We start from the raw sequence: 9,261 nt of genomic DNA, 5'->3' as shown, positions 1-9,261 counted from the left end.
CCCACCCTCGTGTAATGATCACCTTTGAACACAGGAGCTCTAATGCATCACTTCAGTAGAGGGAACAGCACTATGCCCAAAGAGTGCTGTGCATGCAGAACTTCTCCCTTCATTGAAACTAGCAGAGAAACCCATATTGCTGTGCACTCTGAGCTCTGCATCAAGATGCTCAAGATAGAAAGTACACTAGCTGTACTTTGGTTGACAGTGCTAAATAGAACTGTTGGATGCCTTTTATTTGATCTCTTCTTTAGTAATAATAATAATAATAATAATAATAATAATAATAATAATTTATTATTTATACCCCTCCCATCTGGCTGAGTTTCCCCAGCCACTCTGGGCAGCTCCCAATCAAGTGTTAAAAACAGTACAGCATTGAATATTAAAAACTTCCCTGAACAGGGCTGCCTTCAGATGTCTTTTAAAGATAGGATAGCTGCTTCTTTCCTTCACATCTGAAGGGTGGGCGCCACTACCGAGAAGGCCCTCTGTCTGGTTCCCTGTAACCTCGCAATGAGGGAACCGCCAGAAGGCCCTCGGCGCTGGACCTCGATGTCCAGGCTGAATGGTGGGGGTGTAATACACTGTATACACTCCTCCAGGTATACAGGACCAAGGCCATTTAGGGTTTTAAAGGTCAGCACCAACACTTTGAATTGTGCTCAGAAATGTACTGGGAGCCAATTCAGATCTCTCAGGACCGGTGTTATGTGGTCCCGGTGGCCACTCCCAGTCACCAGTCTAGCTGCCACATTCTGGATTAATTGCAGTTTCTGGGTCACCTTCAAAGGTAGCCCCACGTAGAGCGCATTGCAGTAGCCCAAGCAGGAGATAACCAGAGCATGCACCACTCTGGCGAGACAGTCCGCGGACAGGTAGGGTCTTAGCCTGCATACCAGGTGGAGCTGGTAGACAGCCGCCCTGGACACAGAATTAACCTGCGCCTCCATGGACAGCTGTGAGTCCAAAATGACTCCCAGGCTGCCCACCTGGTCCTTCAGGGGCACAGCTACCCCATTCAGGACCAGGGAATCCCCCACACCCGCCCGCCCCCTGTCCCCCCAAAACAGTACTTCTGCCTTGTCAGGATTCAACCTCAATCTGTTAGCTGCCATCCATCCTCCAACCGCCTCCTTACTCTGTTCCTCTGCTGTCTTCTAAGAAATGTGACTTAAACAGTTCATTAAAAGCTAAAGTGGACAGTATTTTCAATGAGCAAATGAGATGTTATCTTTTATTGGAATAAATAGTCACAAAACAACTGGCTGACATCCAACGAAAGTTATATAAACCCCACTGACATCCATTAGTTGTGACTAAAGGCTATTAATCTCAGCAGGACATAAACACAATTAACTTCTTCTTTGGGGTTGGGCCCATTGTGCGAAAAGATTTCAAATGTCAAGTTATTCATCTGAGCAAAACAAAAATAATTAGCAATAACTTTGCTAATAACCTTTGAAGGCACACTGGGTAACGCTGTGGGACTTGTTTTTTCTCCGTGTAGTGTGCCTTCCACATTTGATGCCCAGCTTCGCAAATATAACAATACATTCTGTGCCACCGAGACTGGAACAAACGACGTTAGAGTTGAAAAACTGTCTTATTTTCAGATTTTTATATTTCTGCTTGCATCTTCCCTGTTAGGTGGTTTTGGATCACCCAGGCCCAAGACCTAGCAGACAGATCACATGATTTCCTGCCATATCTGTCTGCTTTCTTGGTTCTCAAGAGTTGGTGCCTCATCCAGGTAAACAACACCCTGGGTATATAGCACTGTTTCCCCCCAGTATCAGCAAAAGCTTTTGGAAAAAGAAGAATGCAAAGCCCTGTTGCAGACATGTTCGCTGGATCATAGTCATTATGTTTAATCAGCCCAGATAAGTTTACGATCTCATGTGTCCCACTTTTCGTATTGTGTGAAACAGGCATTAACATTATTATTTCTTGCGGGAGACATTTGAAGTGAGCTAGTTAGTCTGTTTGCACAGATCTCTTTCATTCTGCTCCATCTTAACAACAGAGGAAGCTGTTGCTTGTGGATACACAGGTCCCATTGTGGACTTTCTTCTGTATCTCAATGTGATGTTTTATCTACTGTAGCAGGCACCATTGACTCTTTCCCTCTATGTCCACAAACTTGTAAGCTGTTTATTTTCACAAATGCTTCTCAGGCTAAAGTAACAGCACAAGTCTCAGTATGTTTTTTTGTCCTTAACTGAGGGCTCTGACATACACATTATTAACTAGATTGAAAGGACTGGGGACAGGCAGTAGGACCAATAGCTCTTAGTTGTAGCATAATTCTAAACTTCGCTTAACAGAAACAGTTCTATGCGGTCCCCTTAACCTTGAAAAAAAAAAACCGGAGGAGAAAGTTTCCTCTATGAACAATCTCAGGTCTGTGCAGTATAGCAAAAGTAGGCACTGCATCCTGGCAATGGGTACAGCAAACTTCCGTATTGAATGAAGATGTATGAATATGTATCTGTAACAATGAGTCAATTTGCCAAGCCAGATTCAACCCATCAGCCATGCATTGGCCTGCCAAGTGCTTGGTACCTGCCCCTTCCCCCAGTCCTAGGCAGGCAGCCAAAACAAAACAGGATTTTATTGAGCCGCCATTTGTACCTGGTGTGCTGTGTTTGGCTTTATGGGTGACACGCAGTGGAGGCCTGCTTTATGTTTTGCATATTCCACTAATCTCATTTTCCGGTCAACATTGGTACATGTATACTTTTATCAATAAATCCAGTAATTAATTTTAACCCATGGCTTGTTTGGGAGATTTGTGGCCCCCCCCCAATCAACCCTTCTGTGAACGCAAAGATTAATATCAATAAAACACCCCCTACAAGAGACACTTCTTTACCAACTCAGCAGAGATCTGCCTCATATTCATTGTGTGGCTAGCTATCATCATCATCATCATCATCATTATTATTGAAACTATTCTATCAGATAAACATAGCACAATAACCATATTGAGAAAACAAATAGTCAGTTACACTGAAAGTTTGCAAACCACCAGTCCCGTTGATGTTCAAAGCAGTGTTCATCGAGACAATTCTGCTGGTAGCTAGTTTTGAAATGTTGTGCACAATGTAATTTCTTCCATCGGAAGCTCAAAATTATGACCACATGCTACAGTTTGGAAGCAAATCCTTAGAAAATCAACCAGCAAGAAGACATTTCCTAATACTTCTTTCCGTTCCATAGCTGTCTGCTAGGCTATACTCCTGTCTTCCCACACTTTGCTGTTCCATCAGCTCCGAGAATGGCCAGTGACCTGCTTGAGAATTAAAAGTTTGGCCAGATGTTTCCTGAGCATAAGCCAGCTTTGTATTTCCCTTTGCACATCATCTTGCAAGAGGCAGAGCTGTGATGAGTGCAGATCTGACATTGTTTCAGAAAGCTGATGGCTGGGTTGGTGGGAATCTTTCCCCCCCACTTGATATGTGTTGGAAAGTCAATCTTCTTTATTTCTACAGGAAAAATGCAAAAAAGAAAACCCCACCCCCCATAAAAATAGAGACTTATCTTGAGAATCAGAGCTATGTTGCTATTGTACAAAGAGGTTACATGTAGCTATCGTGAATAAACAGCTGTTTTGATAGGGGTCCACCCCCAACCATAGATCTTTCCAATATTTTTTCAAAACCATCAAAGTAGATAGCCATAATCATATATTTTGGTAGCTAATTCTCTTAAAGAATTATGCTGTTTAAAGAAGCATGAGACTGGGATTGCCAAAGCTTTAGGAACACAGGGCACATTTTTAAATTGGAGAAAATGCTGTGGGCGCCAGTCACAAAATGTCTCTCTTGGGGGGGGCATGGCATAACACAACATGGCTGCCATGGGGGGGCGGGTGGCATAACACAAAATGAGAGAGGAAATAGTCACCCTGCTGACTTCAATATTGTGGAGTTCACACAACGTGGGTTTCCCAGGCATACACAATAATGCTATTGCTATCTAATAACAAGCAGGAACATTACTACAGTGGTACCTCAGGTAACATACGCTTCAGGTTACATACGCTTCAGGTTACAGACTCCGCTAACCCAGAAATAGTACCTTGGGTAAAGAACTTTGCTTCAGGATTAGAACAGAAATTGTGCTCCGGCGGTGCGGCAGCAGCGGAAGGCCCCATTAGCTAAAGTGGTGCTTCAGGTTAAGAACAGTTTCAGGTTAAGAACAGACCTTGGAACGAATTAAGTTCTTAACCTGAGGTACCACTGTACCAGGAAAAATATTCAAAGTGCCCCCCCTTTTGCGCACATGCTAACCACACATATACAGAGCACAGAAACACATGCATCTCTCCCTCCTTCGCTCATATACACACATTTCAGATAAACACCTCTCCCTCTCCTCCCAAACACACCTCTCCCTTTCTCACAAACCACACTCTGTACCACATTCTGTCACACAACCCCGTCGTTCCCCCTCTCTCCCAAACGATGCTCCCCCTCTCTCACAGCTGGGTGTCTGCAGGATTTTATTTTTTTCAGGGAGCGATATTTCCTTGGGGAGCAGGCAAAGTAAAACACTGAAAGGATAGAGCAGGCTGATTTCTCTTTTTTTAAAAAATGGAAGAATCTGTACTTTTGATATAGGGCAAAATCTGTACTTTTGCCCTATATCACAGGTTCTAAAAATGTTGGAAGCTTACTTTTTAAAGAGAGAGAACTGGGAATCTGAGGATTCTGGTTCATTCCAGGGGTGCCAATGAAGGCCTTTGTGGGCGCTAGGTTGGCAACCCCTGCACTAGGCTGCGTCAGCATCATTGGATGAAGCCAAAGGTCAACAACTTCTACAAGAGAAGGGGAAAACATCCCCCCACAGTATTTATTTATAGTTTCTGTTGAATAAGTTTGTAAGGTTCAAAATAACCTTAGTACCATATATACATAGGGGACACAGGTGGCGCTGTGGTCTAAACCACAGAGCCTAGGGCTTGCCGATCAGAAGGTCAGTGGTTCGAATCCCTGCGATGGGGTGAGCTCCCGTTGCTCGGCCCCAGCTCCTGCCAACCTAGCAGTTTGAAAGCACGTCAAAGTGCAAATAGATAAATAGGTACTTCTCCAGGAGGAAGGTAAATGGTGTTTCCGTGTGCTGCTCTGGTTCACCAGAAGCGGCTTAGTCATGCTGGCCACATGACCTGGAAGCTGTCTGCGGACAAACACCGGCTCCCTCGGCCTATAGAGCGAGATGAGCACGCAACCCCAGAGTCGTCCGCGACTGGACCTAACGGTCAGGGGTACCTTTACCTTTACCATATATACGCCAATCACCAAATAAGAGAGGAAAGGAAGGGAAATGAAGAGGGGCTCCCCTCCCTCTCTCTTTCCACACTGTTGATAAGTTCATAGCTTTTCCTCATAGGGCGACGCTTTAACTTAAACCCTTCATCATTTTACTAGAAATTACACGAACCCAGAAGAGGTGCCAAGGAATGCTGATTTAGAAACAAAAACATCATGTGCTTTCAGACTTCTGGCAGCAGCTCTAGCCAAACCAAGAGTCCAGCCAATTTATATGCACAGGCGAAACTTTCATCCTTTGCACTGACTGCTGGAACTACAAAGCCTTTGATGCATCTGATCTCAGTACAAAGGGTAGCAGACGCATTCAAAGGCATTTTCCTCTCTTTCAGACATAGGAAAAGGTTAACATTGGGGGGTGGGGAACGTGAAATCCGATATGCTGCAGTAGGTTTTCTCGGGAATAGATTGTGCATACACGGCATGTGTGTATACACACACTTTTCATTCTGGCAGACCTGAGTACTTAGTCTGTGGTTTCAGCTACATCTGGTCAAGCTGAGGTTCGGTCGGGGAGCTATATTGTGGCCCAATTTATGATCCTTGGCTTATGTGTGGACATGTGCATTTCGAAAGAAAGGAACAACACAAGGAATGTGTGTGTGAAAAGCTCCCCACAGTTAGCTTACAGGATGGGTCATGGTGGAATCCAGCATTCGAACATCATTTGCCACATTCATATGAGGATGTATCTCCACTGCCTTGTGAAGGTGCTTGAATAACTCAGAGAAGCTATGAGCTATGCCGCGCAGGGCCACCCAAGATGGAGCGTTTTGACCAAACGTGAACCACCTGGAGGAGGAACCGGCAAGCCACTCCAGTATCCCTGCCAAGAAAACTCCATGGACATCAAACCTATCCATTCATAAGGAAATCAGCCCTGAGTGCTCACTGGAAGGACAGATTGTGAAGCTGAGGATCTAATACTTTGGCCACCTCATGAGAAGAGAAGACTCCCTGGAAAAGACCCTGATGTTGGGAAAGATTGAGGGCACAAGGAGAAGGGGACGACAGAGGATGAGATGGTTGGACAGTGTTCTCGAAGCTACCAGCATGAGTTTGACTAAACTGCGGGAGGCAGTGGAAGACAGGAGTGCCTGGCGTGCTCTGGTCCATGGGATCACGAAGAGTTGGACATGACTAAACGACTAAACAACAACAACAATCTCCATAAAATTTTCAATGAATGTGAGAGTCTTCGGTCTTCCTGCTCAGTTTCTGTTTGCCATGCAGAACCAAAAGGACCCCAGACTTTATAGAGCTTTTGAGAGGAAAGGGTTTGAGGTGCTTGAATCTGGTTTTGAGCAGGGTGGGGGGGACACCTTCAGAAAAGTGATGCCATCACTTGTTTGAAATGCATCTGTGGGAAGCAAATGCCACCAACCTGAATAAAGTGGCTGTACAAAAACGGGGAGAAATCAACACCTGGGACAGAGCCTCAGCAATGAGGAAATGCTAAAGGAAGTTGCTTGGTACAGGAATACAGTGGCCAGGAAAGAGGATCAAAGCATTAGGAAAGAGACTCAGGTAGAGTGTACGATCCAAGGGCAGCGTCATCCGCTCACCATTTGCAAAGCCCCACAGACTGGAACGGCAAGCAGTTTGGGAAATGAAAGCAGTGCGGACGCAACACTTTGCTTTTATCTGACAAGTCACATCAGCATTCAGTTTCCTTTTTCCTGATATTATACAAGGTTTGGAAGATGCCCAGAAAAGAAAGGAGAGGAGAGGCCAATGACTTGTCTAAAAATCGGGGTTTGCGGCGTTTCTGCTATATCATCCCATCGGTGGAGAAAATTACAATCAGCAAAAGGAAATGTGAGGTCATTGCTGAACCGAATAATCTGATCCCATTCAGTGAGCAGACTGAGATGCATGAGAAGGGAACACACAGATGGGGGGTAGACAAGAAACCCTGCTCCTATCTCAGATAATGGTGGGGTGGGAAATGCTTCATTTGTGCTGTGACCCCCATGGAAAGCTAGGAAAAGGAAAAGCATCTTAAAACAAAACAAACAACTCAGCTGGCTTTATCTGAACAGTGTTTAACTTTTCAATGACGCTCAGTTCAAGAGGACTCAGTTACACAGATTTTAATACTGCACAAAGTGAGACAGTGTGTCTCTCTGGGGTTTTTTTTTGGGGGGGGGGAGCAATGGCACTGTAGAATCAGGATAGTTACCATTGCCTAGAGGGAAAATAATATTTATCTCATGGGGCTGTTCATTTTCCTGCAGATTATAGCTACTTATGTAACTCTTACCTGTAAGTGTGAAAAAATCTCTTCATGATATGCCGCAAAATTAACGCTCTCTCTGTTACCCTGTCTCTCAACAGACACACACACACACAGACACTGAGAGAGAGAGAGAGAGAATATATTCATCACAGTAAGGGAAATGAAATTTAGAATTATGTTTCCTGCCCCATGGGTACCAAGAGACAGTAACTGCAGCCATATCTCAGCAGCCCTGTCGGCAGGATTAATGTCTTAGAAACAGCTGTAGGCTACCATGTGTGCTGGTTGCAGATGGCAGTCGGCAAAAGTGATGTCATAGAGAATCCTCTGCTACTTTGTTTTTTTTTTATTTTTTGCTAGAGAGATTTCACCAGCTGCTGAAGGCACTTTCTAAAATGCAACAGTATGGTATGGATTTTGATAAACTCGAATGTCATCTGCTTGACATTTGAGAGCTGCTTTGAGAATACTTTGTAGCGGGTGGGGAACGAATTGAAAAAAGGGAAAAAAAAATTTCCCCAGGGTACAATCAAAACCAGCGCTACCAGTGGCTTGTTTTTAAGGCTCATTGTTTTCCATTGTTGCATAGTAAAGGGCAGGAATGTCCAGTGGCTGCTGAATGCCAAAAGAAATTGCACTGCCCACAGATAAAAGGTCCAGCTAGTTTACAAAGTTGCACAATGGTGTGCTTTTTTTGTTTTTCTGCCACTTGTTTGTCATTGCACACACCACCCAAGAAATATTGGGAATTGTAGTTTGATAAGAAGATCAAACCTATCCATTCTGAAGGAAATCAGTCCTGAGTGCTCACTGGAAGGACAGATCATGAAGCTGAGGCTCCTATACTTTGGCCACCTCATGAGAAGAGAAGGCTCCCTGGAAAAGACCCTGATGTTGGGAAAGATGGAGGGCACAAGGAGAAGGGGACAACAGAGGACCAGATGGTTGGACAGTGTTCTTGAAGCTACCAGCATGAGTTTGACCAAACTGCGGGAGGCAGTGGAAGACAGGAGTGCCTGGCGTGCTCCGGTCCATGGGGTCACGAAGAGTCGGACACGACTAAACGGCTAAACAACAACAATAAAGGGTGCTGAGAAGCATTCATTAGTGAAGTTTTTCCCTCCCTCACAGAATGGCAGGTACTTGATGACGTGAAATGACTGTTAAGCCAGTGGTGAGATAGATATTCACAGATTGTTTATGTCACCCCAATTTCCGAGTTGTGAGATACTCTAGGGGTTCCAAGTGCTTACCCAGGGTTCAGTTTCCTCAGCAGAAAGTCAGTGAAGAAAGCATAATAAAAAACATTACGACAGACAGCCTGATAGTAAAACACTCATCGTAACAGCAGCCCTCTTCCCCACACTTTCACAGGCCATAGATTATTTAATAGCCATAGGCCTGGGTAAAGAGGAATGATTTTGCTTGGTGCCTAAAGACATTGTGATGGTGCCAGGCAAGCAGCTCTGGGGAGAGCATTCCACAAATGGGAGCCAGCACGGAAAAGGTCCATTCTCTTGAAGCCACCCTCCAAACCTTTCTGGGGTAGGGGACATAAAGACGGGCTTCAGATGAGAAGCACAGAGTCCAGATTGGTCCATACAGGGAGAGGTGACCCTTTAGGTCTTGACATATGTATGTGGGTTGAAACTGTGCTGCCCGAGTGCTTCCTTTGAACCCCTGATGCTT

The sequence above is a fragment of the Podarcis filfolensis genome (genome assembly GCF_964270895.1).
Source record: "Podarcis filfolensis genome assembly, chromosome: 2".
NCBI classification, from domain to species: Eukaryota; Metazoa; Chordata; class Lepidosauria; order Squamata; family Lacertidae; genus Podarcis; species Podarcis filfolensis.
The sequence above is the reverse complement of the archived record's forward strand: the minus strand, read 5'-3'. Positions refer to the sequence as shown.